General features: G+C 34.7%; 1 pseudogene; it reads left to right on the top strand.

Moving 5' to 3' along the window:
• Nucleotides 1–235: 235 nt before the first annotated feature.
• On the top strand, nucleotides 236–20,920 carry LOC142643109 (uncharacterized; annotated as a pseudogene).
• Nucleotides 20,921–23,071: the final 2,151 nt, after the last annotated feature.

Genomic DNA, 23,071 nt, shown 5'->3' with positions numbered 1-23,071 from the left:
AATTACAATCTTCCGCTTTTGAATTCTGACAAAAAATTGTTACGGCAAAATTTGTGGTCGTATAATCAAATTCTTGGTCGTTAAGGCAAACCAATAATTGAACCAACCCAGCCTGTTTTCCACTCTCATTTTGGTCCCATGAAGGCAACATCAACCCATTACAGGCACAACACGTGTTGTGAGTGTCTTTTAAGAATTTAAGATGGAGTTCACCCTGTTTGATCGGATTGGAGTTAACCATGTTTTATAAGCTCTACACAAGCATTCTTTGAAGTCCAAGCTTGCTCAGTGAGCCAGCAACTCAAAGTCACAACTACTCCAACAACAACAGCAACGACTACGTCGACAACAAATACAGGTATATCCAGAATCCTCCCACCTTCTACATCTATCTCTTTCATCACTCACACATATCAACAATGCCAGAACCCACCACACTCAACCAAATAGACCAAAAGTCCATGTTCATTTAAATCGAAGGATCCGAAACCATAATTATTAAACCTAGACCAACTTAACCAGTCCAACTGGTGAATCGATAAACAATTATTTTGACTAGTCTGATTCTTTAATTATGACGTATATGATTTGATCAAACCTAACCAAACTAGATTAATTGGGTTATTTGTAACCCTTTCAAATTTGACAGTTCTTAAAGACATCGAGGTTTTTCTTCTATTTCAAATAATTAATTCATTTATGTAATTTTAAAATTTTACTTTATAAATAGTTTGATATTTGTTCTTTTGGAAAGAGAAGAATGTTATATGAAGAAAATAAAATAAGCTAATACAATATCATTCATTATTTATCAATGATTATTTCCAAAATGAATCTTTTAATTTATATAAATTTATTAGAAATAAATTATAAACTTTCAAATTAAATTGGTTTAAATTATTTTCATTTCAAAATTTTTTACTCTTCTCATAACAATTGTTTTTACCAAATCATTCTTACTTATATTTGTCTAGACAATTTTACTATGTGTCTATCTTTTCTTTTAAAATCGTATCTTTTAATTATATATTTTTAATAATAACCAATGACTCAATGACCTAAAACATATACTAGGTCAAGTATCAGTTCATGTATAATAACTATACTTAAACCACCGAAAGGTGGCAGTATGATGGTAAGAGTCTCTTGAATTATTACTTTTGCGAGTCCAAGTGTTGTGGTTTAAGTCGTAACGTTTTAGTTTAAAATGTTGTTTTCACATAGATAGCCCCAAGCAGCTTCGATGATCTCACGCCATAAAATTTGGGTTTAAGTGGTGGTACTATGCCCTATAAGTTCTTTTTTTGTTCATAAAAAAATAATAATAACTATACTTAGGAGTTACAACCCATCACTCAAACCTACAAAAATTAATCCAAAAATGTCGAATCCAAGGACCATAGTACAACCCAAAATTTTTAGAGCAAATCCCATTATTGTTAATTCAGCAACAAAAAAAAAAAAAAAAAAAATCCCAATATTGTCAAAAACCAATTAGCGCTTGACCCACATTACATAAACACATGCATTTTTATAAATTAAGTTTGACCCACATCTAAGGGCTTGTTTGAGATTTGCTTATTTTGTTGAAATTAAAATTTTTTTGCTGAAAGTACTGTAGATAAATGTAAAAGTTAGTTGAAATATTATAGTGAGACACATGAATAATATCAAAAAGTGCAGTGGGCTTATGAATAGTAGCAAAAATAAGTTAAATAGTAAAATAAGCTGGCTTTTTAATCTGGTGCCAAACGCATGCTTGGCTACCAGAAAAATTATACTTAACCTAAATTACATATATACCACACTCTTTACAAAATTTCAACTTCACCACCAAACTTTCACATAATTATAGTTATACCCACAACCTTTATAAAAAATTGTTTTGTATTCACATACATAATATTTCGGAATGTATTAGTTCATTTATTTTCATCTAATTTTATTTCTTAAAAAAAAAAAAAAAAAAAAAAAAAAAAGCGATAATAAACGACAGAAGTAAAATGTGCTTTCCGGAAAAGACATCGATCAACAAGGATTATCTTCGGTTCGCTCATTTCCTACAACAGCATATTCTCCCTACTTGGCTCATGGAATTAATAACACTATGAATGATAATGATATGTATCGAACTATGAATCTAATAGTTTCACAAATCACAGACAAGTAGCTATTGCTGGAGATACTAGTCTTCATACGGCTTTGGACTTTGGAGGTTAAGTCGGATGCAGCAGCTACATCATTAGAGCGATCAATTGTTTTTTGAGATAACCAAAGGAGATAGGTCAGGTGCTTCAATAGTTTCACAAATCAAAGAAGAAATGATGCAGACAGATGTAGCAGTGGAGATCAGCGAGCATGTCGCACAAGAAAACCAAAATCAACATCAGAAATATGAGAGTGAGAGTGAGAGTGTGTACTGTAAGTGCTCTCTTTTATCTCTTGTACCGTTCTAGGCGTACAGTTATACGTACAAAAAAAAAAAAAAGTGTCATTGGTATTGGTAGTAAGTTATTATAGGTTTTAATTTGAATCTGTTATTGAAATTACTTTTTTGTTCACCAATAATAACTGAAAACAACTTCTTATTTAGAATTTATTGTGAAAATGTTATAACTTGTAAATATAACATTTCTCAAAACAAAATAACCCACAAATGAGTTATCAAATAGAGAAATGCTATGTTAATAATATTTTCACAATAAATTCTAAATGACAAGATATTATTGGTTGTTATTGATGAGAAAAAAAGTATTTTTAGTGGCAAATTCTGATTAAAACCAGTAATAATTTACCACTTAAAATTTGTTATAAAAGTACTTTAAAAATGTTGTGGACATATCACTCTTCTCTAGGATGTTCTAAGCGAAGAGTTTTATGAAATCTTTTGTTTTAAGACTGTAAGTGCTCTCTCTTTATCTCTTGTACGCGTGCCGTTACACAAACAAAATGATGCACAAATGAGTTTGGGAATATCCAAACTCCTATGTGAAGAGTTGTATGAAATCATTTATTTTAAAGCATTCACGGCAAAGTTGCTAAAAATATAGCTTTTAATAACTCAAAACACTACTTTATCTATTTAAACACCTTATCTTATAATATATCTAACATCAAAGGTTTTATTTTAACATTCAACACATTAAAATAATATAAATAATACAATAAAATAATATATCTAATACAACAAACAATAAACACTATCATTAACACATTAAAATACTATTTTTTGAACACCCCCATTAAATTATTTATTTATTTATTTTGAGTTAAAGCTACAGTGAGTTGCTAGAGATAGCAGCTCATTGTAGCTCAAACTCAAATTTATTTGAATTTACCTTCTTTGCTGTAGAAACATTTTAGGGAATTGGTTGCTAAACCTTATTGGGGATGCTCTTATGTGTATTCTAAGTTTCCGAGCATTCATAGTAAGGTTGTTAAAAAAATATAGCTTTTAGCAACTCAAACATTACTTTATCTATTTTAACACCTCATTTTATAAAATACCCAACATCAAAAGTTTTATTTTAACATTCAACACATTAAAATAATATAAACAACACATTAAAATAATATATTAAACACAATAAACAACAACCACAACCACAACCATCAACATATTAAAATACTATTTTTTTTAAAACCTCACATTAAAAAAATAGTTTTTTGTAGCTCAAACTCAATATATTTTTTTTAACTTTACATTTTTTTCCTGTGGAATACATTTTTAGGGTATTGGTTGCCAAATTGACTTTTTAGTCAATTTTGCGACCTTATTGAGGATTCTTAAATAACAAAAGCTTTGTTAAAGCATTAGCATTTGGTAACTCAAAAAGTTAATTTATCTATTTTAACAACACACTTTACAATACACACAAGATCAAAACTTCTATTTTTCATATGAGCTAAAAACTATTCTTTTTTTTATTTATTTATTCATTTCTCTCTCTCTCCCTTTCAATTTTTTATTCATTTCTCTCTCACAGTGTCATGTATGTATCTCTTTTCATTTGAAGCAAACCCACACAACCACAAGGCCACCTCCATTAGATACGGCAACTTTGCTATGGCTTGATTTTTGTGGACTGAGGTGCTAAAATAACTTTTGAGTTATTTTAGCATCTTTATTGTGAATGCTCTTAATGAATAAGTGACGTTAGAAATATTATAGGTGATATATTGTAGATATTGAGTCTATTGACCGCATCCTATCATACAAATTTCAAATAGATTGATATGTTAACAGTTAGACACAACACAAAAAAATAATTGAGGAATTTAATTTTTATTTTGTTGATAAATCCCTCCACAACTCTTAGAAAAAAAAAATACCGGTACTGAATATTTTAAATAGTCTTTGGCATCTTATCCTTAATTACAACCAAAAAAAAACTCCATAACCCATTGAAAAAAAAAAAACAAAAACAAAAACAAAACCAATACAGAATATACTAAAATAGTATTTGGAAACTTGTCCTTAGTTGCAATAACAAATCTCTCAACATCCCATCGAAAAAAAAAAAAAAAGAACCAATACTAAATATTCTAAAATAGTCTTTGGAAACTTGTTCTTAACCAAATGATAAGTTAGTACACAATATTTTTAACATCAATTTAATAGAGTTTGGTCAAACAAACACAAACGTAGGAAATTGTTTTTTCCCTTTAGGTTCGGGGTGTAGCGCCATTCTCCCAAACATCAAAGGAGAAGGGTATATATAAATTTAGTTACCAGTCTCCTAGAATTTTGAGCGAATGGAAAAGAACTACCGATTTAGTTGGTTGTCTCTTCAAATTCATTTGAACCTTTCTTAAATTTTAGAATTCATTCAGAGAAACTCCAAAAAAATAATGGTACAAGAATTTTAAAAATAATAATAATAGGAAAAAGCTATTCTATTATGTTTCTAAACACAAATAGGTTGACATTAGTTCTGTACGAAGTTTTTAGGCATATTATAGAAAACAAATTGATGAAAAAAAGAATCTAATAGCTGAAATTTGGAAGTTTTGATGTGTTGTAACTTGTAATAATATAATCTCAGTAGAAATTATCTGGAAAGCTACTGAATAGTTTATTTTTTGAAGAATTAGATGATACTATGATAGATGGTTCTTGTGGCACAAAGATGACTTTTTCATAAGCCCTTGTTGCCTAAGATTATCATCTAGACTAATAGTTTGTTTGGATGGATGGGGAGTAGAGAGAAGTAGAGTAGAGGGAGGGAGAATAAATTAAATTATCTCGTTTGAATATTTTTTAAGGAAGGAGGAGGAGAGATTTGAAGGGGCTCGAACTATTTCTAATCTCTCATTTTTAACTCTCCAAAATTAGAGAGATTTGGAGAGAGAGTAGAGCATAGTAATGCTTAAACAAATAAATTGCCAAATTTACCATTGCCATATTAACAAAACTACAAACTATGAAAAGGCTAATATTCCCCTCTCCTTTAATTTTAAAATCATTCAAACAACGTGGATGATAATTATTCCCCTCTACTCTTCTCTCCAGTACTCTCCTCCCTGGCCTGTACTCCCCTTTACTCTCCTCTCCTTCCAAACTTCCAAACATAGCTTAAGCTTGAATTATCTCATTGAATTCTTTTTGGGTGGGCTTTCAAAGTGAGTGTCTGCATCCACTGCATCCGGTTGATGGCTATTATGCCTCTTCCTGCTTTTTTGGACTCTTTGACTCGTCTTTCAGCTTAAACTCAAATGCATAAGCCAAGATTCCTATTCCGGGAAGTGTTTTTTTTTTTTAATAGTCCTTTGCTCTTCACAAACCGTTGACTCGTTCATTCACTCGCTTGGATTCTGTAATGTTAAGTTATTGATTAGTTCATCGGTCGGTTGGTTAGGTACTTGTGGTTGGGTTATTAACTTGTCCGTATTTAATAATTTTTGAAAATGGTCCATATCATCTTGAACTATTGATAATGACAAGTGGTGGCTAATATAGTTTTTGAGAGAATGTCACATATTGGTGACTATGATGAGTTAAAACGAGTTTACTTGGATTATAAATCCTATAAAACTGTTAATGAGGTGCTTGATTAGCTGTAATAAGTCATTTTGAGAAAATTTCATATAGATTTAGATGCATGACTCTATTATGTTGAAGATGATAGAAACACTGCCGTTTCTTATGAAGCTAGTGACGTACGTAAGAGAGATAAGAGAAAAGCTGTGACACGAGCGATCACTAATTCAAAAGGCAGCGTTTCCTCAAACAAACAATTAAGATTAGGTCTGTTCAGGCACTGCCCGCTACTGATGGAATCATCCCTCACCGCACCGAGCCACCCAGCTCAGAGCTCCACTACAAGTGTCCCGCATGGTGGTCGGCAGCATTTTCTAAGTACTGAACCCACAAGATGCAGTGAGCAATGGTGGGTATTGCCCACTAATGAAAACCGCACTACACCGCACCGCCTACATATATATATATATATATATATGTTTCAGTGGCTTAGAGAAAGATCCGAGAAGATGAGGATGAGAGAGAGAGAGAGGGGGGGAGAGAGAGTGGCGATTGAATCTGAAGGAAGAAGAAAAATAAATTGAAATTAGGATTGAAGTTTTTTACACGTTATAAAATGAAGTTGTTTTGGGGTTTTATTTTTTAAATTTCTGATACTAAAAAGACGTCATTTTGGAATTAAAAAAAAAAAAAGAATTAAAAACTATGGAATGACATCATTTTATGCTAGGTTAAATTTCTTAATTTCTCACATTTATATCAAATAACCTCTCATTCTCTCTCTCCTCACAGCCTTTCGTTTGCTCCCTCTCTCTTCCCCCTTAGCCTTCGCCACTCGCAGCCACTATCCTCTGCCGCTCAATGCCTCCATTCTCCAAGCATCTTCCTCTCCTCTCTCCTCTTTCTCATATCTATTATTTAAAAGTTTCAAGAGAAGGTTTTGGTGGTCAATACCTAGGCTACTATGCTTCTCTTTGCTATTAGGTACGTGAATTTATTTGATGCTCAAGACGTAGGATACTAACTATGCTTTTTAGAAAGATTGTGAATTTATTTGAGATATTTTGTGTGGGTATTTGAGAAATATTGTGAATATGTTTTTTTTTTAATGAATATTTGGACTGTTTGATAATTCTGTATGGGTTGTTTGATTTGGATTGAGAATTTGTTTTTTAATATTTGGGTTGTTTCTTAACCGAACAAATCGCACTGAACTAGAATGGTGCACTACACCTTGTGTAGATTGGTTTCCACCTCCCCACAATTGAGGTGCAGCTAGGGTTGAGGGGAAACTGCATCCTATAGGTGCGGTGCAAAAAAAACCCTCAAAACCGGTCGCATCGCACCGTTTACAGCCTTAATTAAGACTAAAGCCAAATGACACCGTTTCTAGAGCAAGCTAGATATTTCAGAATCAAAGATTAGTTGGATATTTTGGAGCCAAAGTTGGTTAGAGCTCTTTGAAGTTCTGTTAGTATTAGCTCTACATAATTTGAAGTTTGTTATAGTCACTACAGAAAGGCTGGACCTATATAAGTTATGCATTGCTAATTATCATTATGCAAGAAGTTATTCAATCCATCTTTATATCTTTCTTTCTCTCTTTCTTTTCCTATCTCTTTCTCTATGTTCTTATAATTACTCTCTCACTACTCTTGGATCACTGTAATTCATACAGTTCTTTTTTCTTCTTCATGGTATCAGAGCCCATGGTTCATTCAACCACTCTTCCTACAACTCACTCAACCACTTCAACAATGGCTTCCTTAACTAATTCAGGCATAAACATTACAAATTAACCATTATTCTTGCTGTCCAATATGTCCAGATTAGTTCCTCAAAGTTTAGGTGTTGTGACAACCAATCTGAATCCTGAGTTTCAAATATAGAAGTCTAAAGAAAAGGCACTTTTGACCGTCATCAGCTCAACTCTATCTCCAGCAACACTTGCTCTCACTGTGGGATGCAATTCTGCCCAAGCAGTGTAGAAATTATTGGAGAATCTTTTCTCTTCAGTATCAAGATCTCACATCATGAATTTGAGGGGTGAGATTCACAATATAAAGAATGGAACTGACAGTGTGGATGTCTATCTACAAAGAATCAAAGTAGTAACAAGCTTATGGCAGTTGGTATTCTTGTTGATGATGAAGAATTGCTTCATATAGCATTCAAGGGGCTTTCAAAGGATTTTAATTCCTTTAGATCTACTATTTATACTAGGAGCACACAACTGACTTTTGATGAGTTGACAACTCTACTAAATGCAGAATAAGAGTCATTCACTGAGAGTGTTGAAATCAAAGATGCCTTTACCTTAGCTGCAAATGCTAGACCAGCAAATACCAATTTTAGCAACTCTAGATTCGTGTTTTATGCTAATGCTTGCCCAGCCAGATTGCAAGAACTCCTCCTCCTTCTTGTCGTCAGTAAGTCTCTCAAACTCTCACTCTCTCTCCCTTGCCTCTCGCTTGCTTCTGTTCTGAATTGGAATCGCCAAATCGAGCGAATTGGCATTTATTTTTTTCCTCTTTTTGCCTTGCCTCTACCTTAGCCTTTCTCCCTCTGTTTTTTCATTATTTTCCTCAGCCCTCATGTTTGTTTTGACTTGAGTATTAGGATTTTAGATATATATATATATACACACGTAGACCATTTTTTTTTGGTTTAGAGATAGGTATGGAATGTAATAAATAAGGGATAATTAATGAAATCTTAATCAAAATATTATCATTAATGAGTGTCTTTTTTAACCGTTGGATCTACTTAAATCCAATGGTTTAAAAAAAGGTGTAACTTGAACCTCTCTCTCTCTCTCTCCTCCATAATTCACATTTTTCTCTACTCTCTCTTTCTCCTCCATCACTCAAATCCCTCAAAGATGCAGTTGAGATTTTGGAAAGCTAAGTTGAAGAAGGAAAAATGACACATGCGAATTAAAATCTGTAAAATCTTTCCAAGTCTCAAATGGGAAAAAGGTTACATCATATCTTATTGAGGATCACATTTTAAACACCAGCATCCAAGACCAGAAATCAATCTTCACTTCATTGTGGTGAAAAATTGAAAAGAAGGTTAAAAAAAAAAAAAGATTTGACACTGTACACGGAATCAATAAAATTAGTGTACAGTTTCTTTTTACTTTACAAGGATTTTGTACATAGACACTCTTTTCTCTGCCTCAGATCATTAACAATTTCTGCCAATGCCAATGTAAATCCAATTGAGAGAGCAAAGGTATGCGAAACTGCACAATATTCTCAGCCATTGTTCACCTGCCGTGGATGAGATCTACTTCTTTGTAGCATTTCAGGAATGCTGGGTCCTTGCCTAGTCCTAGCAAAACAAAACCATAGTCACCTGGGAGCCTGCAATTCAATATGTTAAGTAGAGACCATGTGTAATAGAGAAAGTCTACCTGTGTCGGTGTCACAATTTCTAGAAGTATGACATGGTCGACGGTGAGTAATGGAGAAAAAGTTCATAGTCGAAAGACAGTTCAACAAGTCGTGACAAATGGTGTAATCATAGAAGAATTGTGTGTAATAGTTTTGCCAATGTAATTTAACATCTATATAAATATTTCACAAGATTTATAAGCTGAGAACTAATAACTTATGAGCCATCGAGCCACTCGGGGTCAAGAAAGTTGCCACCACCTTTAACAGCAGGGATCCAAGACTTCTTTGGTCGAGCAGCAGCCACCACAATGAACCTCTTAGACAGTAGCTCTGGCTCCAATACCAGCTGCAGAGAACAATGTCTGGCTTTTGTTCCCTCCACGCAAGAAAGAAGATCCCATCCCATTTAGAACTACACCAGAGCTAGTAGCCATCTCTCTTAGGTTGGTTGGTGATGAGAGAAAGTAGATAGAGTACATTATGGAGGAGAAAGATAGGACATAGATACATGTGAATTATGGAGGAGAGAGAGAGAGAAAAACATAGACCATTTTTTTGGTTTAGAGATAGGTATGGAATGAAATAAATAAGGGATAATTAATGAGATTCTAATCAGAATATTATTATTAATGAGTGTCTTTTTTAACTGTTGGATCTACTTAAATCTAATAGTTTAGAAAATGTGTAACTCTTTAGAGGTAACTTAATAAGAGTTACATCATTTATAGACTACAGATTTGTAATTAATCTAATGATTAAAAAAATAGTATTAAATGCTAATTGACTTACACCTTATTCAATTAATTAATAGCAATTTTGTTTCTCTCTCCTTATTTATTATTTAAAACCTTTTACATATATTCCTTTTTTGCCAACGACTTTACAAATATATTATTTGTGTTTTGTCTCTAAAGAGATTGCATGTTATGTTATTTATTAGTGTGGGTTCGTAATCTTTTGTTGTGTGCACGATTTCTAATTGGCTTTTGACTAAATACAAATGATATGATTCAAAACCCAATGTTGTTTAATACAAGACCGTATAAATATCTTTTCCTTCAAGAATGTATGTATTCCTTTCAAAGTCCAATTAGTATATGATATTATTGTTACTTGCTTTCAACCATGATCTTTAATTCTTAACAATGGATTCCAAGCTTATGAATTTTATTTATAAAATGATTATTTTTTTCTTGATTAACTAATTAAGATCATCAGTTAGTCTCTAAGATTTCAATCTCCCTACTTTCCTGCGCTATTTCAGATATTGAGGATTGGCATTTTAGATACTACAAGGTGGTGTGTATGACAAAAACCTAGGACTTTGCATTAATAAATTTCAGAGACTTAAGACCAGCATTTTAATGACTCGTGAAAGTTTTTTAGAAAATAGATTTTGACTTTGGTGAGTCCGTACACACCCTTGTATGATGTAACTTTAAAAATATGCAGCAGTTACATATCTAGCTCAAGGCGTGACATCATCAAACAATATCATTAATAAATATTAAATTTTCAGGGTCAGAAGGATATGAGTCATCTGACTACTTTGAGCCCAATCAAGTTGCCCAAAACGGTAAGAATTTTCTAATGTTTTTTATAAATATTTTTGGCTTTCTTTAGTTATTGAATTATTGTTGGATATATATTTTGTTTTCATTGGAACTATTATACAAAGGAAAAATAGTTTTTGACTTGTGGTGAGTCCTTAAACACTTGTATGATGAAACTTTAAAAAGTATGCAGCCTCACATATCTAGCTCATATAGTTGGGCTCAGGCGTGACATTACAAAACCATTATCACTATTAATACATATGCTGCTTAAAATTCCAGGGCCAAAAGTATATGTGCACCTTATGCTCTATCAAGCTGCCAAAAATGGTAATTGGCGTGTTGCTAAGGATATACTTCGTATACATCAAAGAACTATCAGACGTTCCATTACAGAATCGCGTGAGTCAGTTCTTCACATTGCATTCGCATCAAAACACATAGCATTTATAAAAGAAGTGGTGCGAATTTTGACTGATGAAGACTTAGAACGGACAAACATAGATGGAGATACAGCCCTTTGCTTTGCTGCGAAATTAGGAATTGTGACAATTGCTAAGGAGATGGTGAAAAAGAACAATCGACTTCCATTGATCCGCAGTAGTGAAGGAAGGACACCACTTTGCATAGCAGTTTTGTTTGGACACAGAGACATGGCGTCGTATCTATACACTGTGACTTCTTTTGAAGGTTTGAGTTTTAATGAATATAAGGAGATCCTTGTGGCTACTATTACCTATGATATGTATGGTATGTCCCACATCTCAATAATTTTGTGAGTTTGAGGCAATTAATTAAAAAATTCCATTACATCGTTTGATGTCCTTACAAAATTTTTTTATTGGGCATGAAAGCTTTAACAATAATCAAATGTATTGTTTTTATGGACAGATATAGCACTCTACCTTCTGAAAACCAAGGAAACGTTATTGTGGTATGGAAATAATAAGGCTGAAGAATTGAATATCAAAAGAGAAATTAAGGCTGCAGCATTGCTTGAGTTGGCCAGAAAACCTTTTGCAATTGGCAGCAAAAGTCAGCTATCACTCTGGAAAAGATGCTTAAACTTCTGTCAGTTTGACTCCAACTCACATTTCCTTCTTTACATAGATAGAACGTAACACTCCCCTAGCTTTTTATATTATACACTTTGATGACAACTTTAGTCAAATCAACTTGGAATGAGCAGTAGCTTAATTTTTAGATGATATGAACTTCCTAAATTAAGCATGGAAAATTCTCATGATGTAAACCCTTTTTTTTTTTGAAATGGAAAAGATTTGGAATTAAACCATAAAAGAAGAGTCATACAGAGCAGCCTATAAAGCAGGGCAGAAAACAACACATTACAACATATCAGAATGAAGAAAAGAGGCTACAAAAGGAGGTATAACTCCTTTCCAAAGGTGCTGAGTTCCGGATCTTCTAGCATGTTGGGCAAGCTCGTGGGCCACTGTGTTGAAATTTCTGCTTAAATGCTTGAATAGGTAGGTCTCAAAGGATTCACTAGCCCGAAGGATTCACTGGATAATGTGCCCAAAGCTGTTACCCGTGGCTTTATCATGGATTGCTTGAATGGCATTCAAGGAATCTGATTCAATGATTACCCGAGATAGCTGAAGCTCCAAAGCCAAAAGAACACCTTGCTCCAAAGCCATGATCTCCGTAAGTTCAGCAAGGAAACAAGCTTGAAGAGGTTTACAAAGAGCAGCCACAACTTAACCCATACAATCTCCAATGACCACACCAACACTTGAGAAACTTTCCAACTCAGATGATGCCCTATCAACATTTATTTTATGAACTCCAGGGGAGGAGGAACCCAGCTGGTTGGGAGAGCTCTAAGTTGGCTGAGGTCCCATGTGGCAGAGCAAACAAAGTCATCAGCACTACTTTTAGCCAATCGCCACACTTGATTAGGAGGGAGCCCACAGCCCTCATGAACAATTATGTTTCTGTTGTACCAAATGGCCCAAGCAATAGTAAAGAAAAGCTCTAAGTCTTGGAGTGTTGCATGGGAGAGAATAAAAATTGTAGAGTTAAGGAAGGATTTTTTAATACCATGGATGCTCAGTGGGTTCTCAGGCCAAAGGCACCAGACCGAAGCTGAGAAAGCCCAGTTAAGGAGGTCATGGTCTAAACTTTCTACTTCATTTCTACACATCGGGCAGGTCTTAGTTTGGGAAATCCCCCTACAATTTATGGCCTCCATTGTAGGTAGACCATTGACACATTCTCTCCAAGAAAATTTTTTGATTTTTTCTGAGAGATTAAGGTGCCAGAGCTTTCTCCAAATCGGTTTATAAGGGTCTCCATTTGAGCATTCTTCTCTCACATTTGTTTCTAGTAGATTATGAGCTAAATGGTAGGCACTTTTGATGGTGAAGACCCCACGACTATTCCCAATCCAGATTACTTTATCTTTAGGGAGGTCGTGGCTTAAGGGCATCTTTAGGATTGTATCTGCTTCCAAAGGAAGGAAGGTAGCCCTTATTGTGTTCACTTTCCACCACTTTGTCATTGGATCAATGAGAGAGGAGACCATTGGGAATTGGGGGGTATCATTTGGAGGTGAGATGACCTCATAAGTAGATGCGTTTGGTAGCCATTTTTCGTCCCAGATATGGATTAGTTTCCCATTCCCCACTCTCCACCGAGTTCCCATTCTTATAACTTCAAGATTACTGTGGATGCTTCTCCATGAGTATGATGGGGAATTACCAAGTTTTGCATTTAGAATATCCCCAGTAGGGAAGTATCTAGCTTTGAGAACCCTTGCCACTAGAGAGTTTGGATTTTGGAGAATTCGCCAAAGTTGCTTTGCTAGCATTGCTTTGTTGAAGGCTTGCAAATTCCTAAAACCCATGCCACCACAAGCTTTCTGTTTACACATTGTTTTCCAACTAACCCAACACATTTTAGCTTCTTGCAGCCTTTGGCCCCACCAGAATTTCCTCATCATACTTTCAATTTCTTCGCATAAACTTTGAGGAAGGAGGAAGCAACCCATAATGTATGTAGGAATTGCTTGTGCTACCGCTTTAATAAGGATTTCTTTCCCACCCATAGATAAAAGTTTTCCTTTCTAGCCAACAAGCTTCTGCCCAATTCTCTCTTTTAGGATATCAAACACCTGCTTCTTCGATCTCCGAATAAAGGATGGGAGGCCCAAGTACCTTGTATGTCTAGTATCTTGCATTGGGCCTAGGGTAGCCAAAATCTCATCCTTAGCTTCTTGTGTTGTATTGGGGCTGAAGAAAATTGAGGATGTCCATGTTAATTTTCTGACCCAAGGCATCCTCATATTTTTGAAGGATATACCTCAGCTCCCGGCTTTCCCCCAAACTGGCTTTGCAGAAAAGAATACTATCATCCGCAAAGAGAAGGTGGGTGACTCTTGGGCAACCCCTACAAATAGATATACCTGTCAAAAGCTGGTTTCGGGCGGCTCTATTAATGAGAGCGGAAAGCCCCTTAGTAGAAATGAGGAAAAGGGTTGGGGGGAGGGGGTCCCCTTGTCGAAGTCCCTGTGTAGGAATAATATTTCCACAAGCAACCCTATTTATAATAATTGAATATGAGACCGAAGAAATGCACCTTATTACAAGATCAATCCGCTTTGAACTAAACCCCAATTTTTCCATGACCCATTTTATGAAGCACCACTCAACTCTGTCAAAAGCCCTACTCATATCAAGTTTGGTAGCCATATAGCCATCTCCCCCTGCATTTTTGTGATTTAGATAGTGCATTAACTCAAAAGCCATAAGAACATTGTCAGTAATTAACCTGTCAAGAATAAAAGCACTTTAATTCTCTGAAATGATGTGAGAGAGAATGGCTTTGTATCTATTGGCAATAGTTTTAGATATGAGTTTATAAACTACATTACACAGACTTATGGGTCGAAAGTCAGTCATTTTTTTGGGGTTATTTACATTGCGAATGAGGGCAATGTTTGTTTTGTTAAGGCATGCCATATACATATTACTATTAAGAACATTTAAGACCATATTAGTGATGCTACAACCAACAATACTGCAATATTTTTGACAAAAAATAGCAGACATAGCATCAGGGCTGGGTGCTTTAGTGGGGTGGATCTGTTTGAGAGCAGTAGCAACCTCCTCCCTAGTGAAGTTTTTGTTTAGGCTTTCATTCATATCTTCAGTCACCTGTGTAGGAATAGCATCAATTACCTCATCAATCCCCAATGGGGAAGCTAATGTATGAATGTTTTCAAAATAGTCAATGGTAGCTTGAGCAATACTATCCTTTCCATCACACCATTGGCCTTGGCTATCCCAAATCCCCAATATAGTGTTTTGCTTGCGCCGTTCTAAGGCTTGGGCATGGAAGAAACTGGTATTTTGTCCCCTTCTTTGAGCCAGTGGGCTTTGGCTCTTTGACCCCAATAAATCTCCTCATCATCAAGGAGGTCATTGATTTCCCGTCTTAGGTAATTAATCTCAATGCTTAGAGATCCATCGTTGTCTTGTAAGGTCAAGGAGTTTAGAGCATTTCTTTTTTCCTGAATCTTCTTTAGGATGTGACCAAATACTTTTGAACTCCATTTCATTAACTCAATAGCACAACCACTAAGATTAGACATAACTCCCTTCGGAGTACTGAGATCAAGATCCATCCCCCATGAGTTTTCAACGATGGCTTTACATTCTGCATTCTTTGTCCACATCGCTTCAAAGTGGAAACGCTTGGCACAGTTTTGGCGTTGGATTGTTGAATCAGAAATAAGCAATGCATTGTGGTTAGATTTTGAATTGACCAAATGATGTGCTTTCACTCCCCCAAATTTTTTAGTCCATTCTAAGTTGGCAAAGGCTCTATCTAGCCTTAAATATATTATGTTTCCCCCCCCCCCCTTGCATGTTACACCAAGTAAAATCAGAGCCACAATAGCCTAAATCCTGAAAAGCACAATAATCAACCACCTTGCTAAACCCATCTATTTGTTTTTGAGACCGGATGCCTCCCCCCCCTGCTTTTCAAAGTTAGATAATATTTCATTGAAATCTCCTAGACATAACCAAGGAAGATGCAATTGATTATTCAGGAAAGCTAATAGATGCCAGGATTCATACCTTCAATGGGTCTTTGGGTGGCCATAGAAACCTGTCAATCTCCATTTAAAACTTTTCTCTGTGTCATTGATTAAAACATCTATGTGGCTTGGAGAGTAGCTCTTAATTTCCAGATCAATCTCTCTAGCCCACAGCATAGCTAGACCCCCTTTTCGACTTACACAAGGAACTATAAGACCATTTGCCAACTCGATTCTATTTTTTATTCTTTCCATTCTCCGATATTTTGCTTTTGTCTCCATCAAAAACACTATTTTGGGATTCCATTGTCACACCATGTCGTGCAACGCTTGAACTAACTGGGGGTTCCCAAGTCCGCGGCAGTTCCAACTTATGGGATTCAAGGCTCCCGGCAGTGCTACCTCACAGCCACCGCCGATCTCTCATCACGTTGGGTCTGGTTCTTTGTTGTTGCTAACCGTAGCTTCTTTTGTGGAGCTTCTAGTTCTTATTCAAAAATTGATTTTCCAACTCTCTTGGATCCACTACTAAACAATTGGGCATCTTTACTTGGGCTTTTATTTTTATTTTTCTCCCTTGCCATTCTTTTCCATTAGGCTGTTGCTTTTGTTTTCCCTTCTATTCCTTGGCCCGTGGCCTCAAGTGTGCCTTCCTTTTTCCCCATTTGGTCAGCCATGGGTTTGATTGGGCTATTGACCTCCATTTCTTGTTTATTCGAATGGGCTTGCTGGCCCACTAATGAGATAGCATCATCAGTGCCCTTATTTTCTATTATGCCATGCGGGAAACTAGAAAAAGAGTAATTACTCAAGTCACGTGCTTCTGACACTCCATCAGTGGCCTGTTCCATCAGAGTAGAGTGGGAACGTGTGACACCCTGCACTCTTTCTCCCTCATTGACGTCAAGCCGTTCAAAAGTTTTCAAATTGAATTTTTCCGGTTTCCTTTGCTACTTGAGGGGCCGTCGCCACCGTCGAACACTAAAGTAGAGGGGAGCTTCATTGTGGCTACATTATTTTCTTCAAACCGATTCGCACTACCTTCTTCTCGGTCTCCACTGCTGATTGACCTTGATTTTTCCAGTCCCATCTTTGGGTTTCCTTGAGCTCGGAGCCATTCGCCGTATTGCTTGGGATTCTGCTGGTTAGGGGCTCTTTACAATGTTTCTCATCATGACCCAACCTCCCACACTGAAAACAGAAGGTTGGGAGCCTTTCATACCTGAAGCTTACCCAAATTTTTTCACCTTCCACACTAGCAATCTTACCCCCTCTTCTGAAAGGCTTATCTAACTAGAGATCCACTCTAATTCTCATAAAGTTTTCTTGATCCGGCTGTCTTGCTTGTCGGTCTACTTCAATGAACTTACCTATGTTATTTCCAAGCTCTTTGCCAACTTCATCTGACATAAGTTCAAATGGGAGTCCCCATATTTGAACCCAAAAGGAGGAGTGAGTAAAATTTATATTTGTAGCTGAGAGCCCCTTTCGCCACCTACACAACAATAGCAAATTATTATCGAAGTTCCACGACCCATTTTGTTCAACCCATTTCATTTGATACTCTGATCTAAATCCGAACTGCATAATGTTGTTTCCCACGTCCACGATTTGTAAATTTGAGCCCATTTTCCACGCCATTCGTAGCATGTTCTTCAGCACTCTTAAGTTTTGGTTTCTATCTGCCAATAGACGACCAAATAGACTGAATGAACACTCCTACAATAGATTTGATTTGCATCTCAACTTAATGGAACTTTCCTCTTCTTCCTCTTTTGTGAGACGGAGATTGGACAGACCCTCCACCACCATGCGATTCATGGCAGTGTTGGGAAGGAAAAGGGAGATGAACTATTGGAAGAGCCTTTCCTACAGATGAGAGGGAGAGATGACTCGGCTAAAGAAGATGAGAGAGAAAAACTCCTACTTGGGAGAGAAAAACTGATGTAAACCCTTTTCAATTTGAAATGTCTTGTCTGTCGTAATACATGTACCTGTTTCCTTTATAGACACGAAAATTGTAGACAAGGTTTTCATCAATTCTACTTTTATTTTGTAACGGGGTTTTGGAGTTGGATTTCTTCACATACACAGAACTTGTTATTTTATTTTATTTTTCTTTTTCATTCTTTTTTTTATCTGAAAATAAGGTCAATCAATTAGCACAACTAACCAAGAAAAAAAAAATCCCGAAGTGTTCCTTTTGTAATTTGAAAACTAGCTTATAATCTCATACATATGCATGGATATACTTCAAAGATGTACATTAAGATGCATAATATAATTTTTACATATATAATTTAAATATTATTTATAGTCATTCTTATATATATTTTTTAATTCTTTAAAAAATCTTGTAAGAATGTTATTAGATAGAAAATGTAAATTGTCAATTTTTAAGTATTTTTATGTTCATTAATTCTAGACTCTTTGATTTTTGTACACAATAACTCACTTCAATGGTATTTATGATATGATTCCACATTTGACTCCAAAATTAAGAATAAAACTCTCTCTAAAAATAAATAATTTAGGACACAGAGTGAAAATTGGACTTTGATTGTAGAATCTAATTGGATTTCCTCTAAACTTTACCTCTATATATATATATATATATATATATATATATATATATATATATATATATAGGACTTATAAATTTGAATTGTTTTTAGTTATACAAAAAAATGCTCATAAATATAAAATTATTCAAATTCTTTCTTCCTTTAATTTTATATATAGTGTTAGATATATGATTATGTTTTTTTATGATTTATTTATATTGGATTTCTCGTTTTCAACACGAAATTTACTCAACTGGCACAAAAATTAAAAATTTTCAATTAGATGGGATATATATATATATATATATGACTTATAAACTTGAATTGTTTTTAGTTCTATATAAAAAAAAAAAAAAAACTCATAAATATAAATTCATTAAAAAATAATGATTTTTATGGTTTACTTATATTGGACTCATCATTTTTTACACTAAATTAACTCATTTGACACAAAAATTAAAAAACTTATATTATATGGGACTCATGTCGCAAAATTAAACTCTAATTAAAATCTACTTTTTATATTGAATTAACTCTCTTGGCACAAAAATTTAAAAACATATATTAGATGGGACAGGTGGCGCAAAATTATATTCTAATTGAATTCTAATTTGAAATTTAATTAGATTTTCTCTCACTTTTATCTAATATTATACATATATAGATAAGGTTGTTCAATTAGCACAACTATCTACAAAAAAAAAAAAAAAAAAAAAAAAAATCCTAGTTGTTAATGTCATTGTCGTTTTGAAATTTTATTTTAAAATGAAAATTACTTTTAAAGTACAAGACTCTTGTCCAAATAAATAATTACTAAATTTATGGCATTAATTATCTTTGTCCTTTTCTTTTTAAATTATTTCAATATTATTTCTTGATATGGATGTGAAAATAATGTATCCAATGTTTCTGTCTTCATAGATGATATAATTAATATTTCTTTTTAACTAATTAAACTTTGATTTGATTTTTTGCCCTCCATATTCAGGGTTCAAAGGTAATCATGAGAAAAGTGTTGTGCGGGCATTAGTCTATGAATTGGTTTCAAGCAACTCAAAAATGGTTAAACTATTCGAAGCCAAAAAGTTCACAAACATTTTTTTTCGCAATCTACTTTTTGATGCTGTAAAATTTGGGAATGCTGAATTTATAAATATACTTATTCGCACTTATCCACATATAGTATGGACAACAGACGATTTCCATCGAAGTTTATTTCACATTGCTGTTGTAAATCGGCAGGAGAGTGCCTTCAATCTATTAAATTAGGCCTTCGTTGTCAAGGGAATAATTCTAGCCTATGTTGATGCCTATCGACGAAGCATCCTGCATTTAGCTGGAAAATTGGCTCCTCCAAGTCGATTAGATCTTGTACCAGGAGCAGGCCTTCAAATGCAACGGGAGCTGTCGTGGTTTAAGGTTGGTGTTTGTATTATTTTAATGAAAAATATTGGTTCTCACTTGTTGTATGCTGTGTGTACAAAATGTCTATAATTTTACGGGCAATTTACCCTTCTTTTTTTTTTTTTTTTGATATTCACATTTTAAACATGAAATGGGTAATTCGTACGTATAGATGTAAACTAAGAAGTGTGAGAAAATTAAAGCCCTGATTTCAATTACTTTTTCTTCTTAATGCGCATATTTATATATGTATGTGAGAGTTATCAATTCATACCTGCAAAACTGTAGGAGGTGGAAAAGATGGTGCCTCCTTCATACCTGAACATGAAGGATTGTAACGACAAAACAGCTTGGGAAATATTTACAGACGAACATAAAGATCTACATAGAGAAGGTAAAGAGTGGATGAAGGATACAGCAAACTATTGCATGATTGTGGCAACACTGATTACCACTGTGGTTTTCGCTGCAGCTTTTACTGTACCGGGGGGCAGCAATCAAGACACAGGCACCCCTATTCTCTTGAAAAGTACTTGGTTTAGGGTATTTGTCATATCAGATGCAGTAGCACTGTTCTCCTCTTCTTCTTCAATTTTACTATTCTTGTCAATTCTCACTTCACGTTTCATGGAAATGGATTTCCACGTGTCATTACCATCGAGGTTGGTGTGGGGACTCACTGCACTCTTCATCTCTATAGTAGGAATGGTGGTGGCCTTCAGCGCAACATGCTTTTTGGTCTTTAATAGCGAAATCAAATGACATGGCTTCCGATTGTTATAATTGCTTCGGCTTGTGTCCCAATTATTATTTTGTTTGTTTTGCTACACTATCATCTTTGGGTTGATATTATTGGCTCAAGGTTTCTTTTTCGGCGAGAAAATAGACTCTCTAAGTGGATGACCAAGTTTGCCAACTGGGTAGATGTTTGTGGTTGTCAAAGTAAGTCGAAGTGAATTTTTTATGTTTCAAGAGTACCGCAGTTTGGAACATGACTATAAATTCGTGTCTTGGGATTGTGCTCAAATAATCTTAATAAAGTTTCATCATTATTTTTATATTGTTATTAATCTTAAGTAATATTTACATTTGTAATTTATGTTAGGCCAACTCTTGCTTTGGCATAATATAGAACCATTTACGTGCAGATTCTTTGTATCTTTATATATGGTATGGGACAAAACAAAACAACAAAGTGACTCTAATAAGGTTACCTGAACTCCTACAAATATGTCAGAGTCAGACAGAGCTCTTGTAAGTATACTTACAATATTGAAGTACATTTGCATAAGCATTTCATCAATCATTTGAAGTGCAAACCTACAAGTGTTTGCTAAAACTCATAAAGTATATCATAACATGTCAAATGTGAGCCAAAAAATTATGAAACATTTACGTGCAGATCCTCTGTATCTTTATATATGGTATGGGACAAAACAAAATAACAAAGTGACTCTAATAAGGCTATCTGAACTCCTACAAATATGTCAGAGTCAGACAGAGCTCTTGTAAGTATACTCACAATATTGAAGTACATTTGCATAAGCATTTCATCAATCATTTGAAGTGCAAACCTACGAGTGTTTGCTAAAACTCAATAAGTATATCATAACATGTCAAATGTGAGCAAAAAAATTATGAAACATTAATAAGATATCTTTCCTGACACTTCCAAATCATAATATTTGAATGTACAAACTAGTTAAGGAAGAAACTGAAACCGAAACCAAAGGTCCATCAATTCCAATGAGCAAAAGATTTGGAGTATATACATATAAAAAACAGAAGCAATAACTAACGTCAAGTTAATTTACGCTTCAGTTTTATCAACCCTTTATAATAGAGTTTAGTAAAAAAGAACGAATACCACAACTGGACTACCATTACCCCACTGGCACCACAGCTGTTTTATAATGAGCTCTGCATCCCCTTCAACCACTGCCTCGGAAATACACAGCTCCTTAGCAAACAACAAAGCCCTTCTGCAGGCAAGGGCTTCCACCGTAACAGCTGAAGAGGGGAGAGGAACACGCTCAGCCAAAGATCCAATCACACAACCAGAGGAGTCTCGAATAACAACCCCTAAACCCGCTGCTTCCACCTCAGAAAAAACAGCACCATCAAAGTTGATTTTGTAGAAATTGGGGCTGGGAGGCCGCCATCTAACCAAGTTATTACCTGCAGCTACTGCCTTTCTATTACACACCTTGGCGTTGTATATCTAACTCATATAATTGGGTCCAGGGTGTGACATCACCAAAACGATATTATTAATACATATGCTCCTTAACTTTTCAGGTTCAGCCAGATCTGAGGACTTTGACCCCTATTAAGGTGCCCAGAATGGTAGAGCATCCACAGCAGTGGAGCTAAAAATTTAGCTTTTTAGCTCCACAAAAAGTTACTTTATCTATTTTACCTACTCATTTTATAAAACATGCTGCAGCAGTGGATCTATTTTAGCTTTCAACACAATAAAATAATATAAACATCACAATAAAATAATATATCTACTACAATAAAATAATATATCTAATACAATAAAATAATATATCCACTACAATAAACAACAATCACAACTACCCGCAACCGCAACCGCAACCGCTGCCACTACCGCCGCCGCCACCGCAATTGCTACCACCGCCACTACCACTGCCGCCGCCGCCGCAACAATCTTTATTTTTTCTTCTTCTTCTATTTATTCTCAAGAATTATATATTTTTTTTAAAAATGTTACATCCACAATATTTTTTACAATACTTTCACGAGAATCATAACAAAATCTTATATAGAAAATTGTTACTAATTCTAATTTGATCCCGCCACTAAAATTATATTTTTACTCACCAATATTAGCTAATTACTTAAAAATTTATTGTGAAAATATTGTAAAAATATTTTTAAATTGACATGTCTTATTCTTTGCTTTTCTTTCATCCGTTTCTTTTCTTTTTTTTTTTTTTTTTTTTTTTTTTTTTTTTTTTTTTTTTTTTTTTTTTTTTTCTCTTGCATTTTGTCCACCACACACGTAGATAGGATTCCATCCACTCCTTTTTTTTTTTTTTTTCTTTATTTCCCCTTTCTCCCAACCCACCCTCACTCTTTCT

Source organism: Castanea sativa, chromosome 7 (genome assembly GCF_040712315.1).
Source record: "Castanea sativa cultivar Marrone di Chiusa Pesio chromosome 7, ASM4071231v1".
In the NCBI taxonomy this organism is placed as follows: domain Eukaryota; kingdom Viridiplantae; phylum Streptophyta; class Magnoliopsida; order Fagales; family Fagaceae; genus Castanea; species Castanea sativa.
Note: the sequence above shows the minus strand (reverse complement) of the source record. Positions and strands in the feature narration are given on the sequence as shown.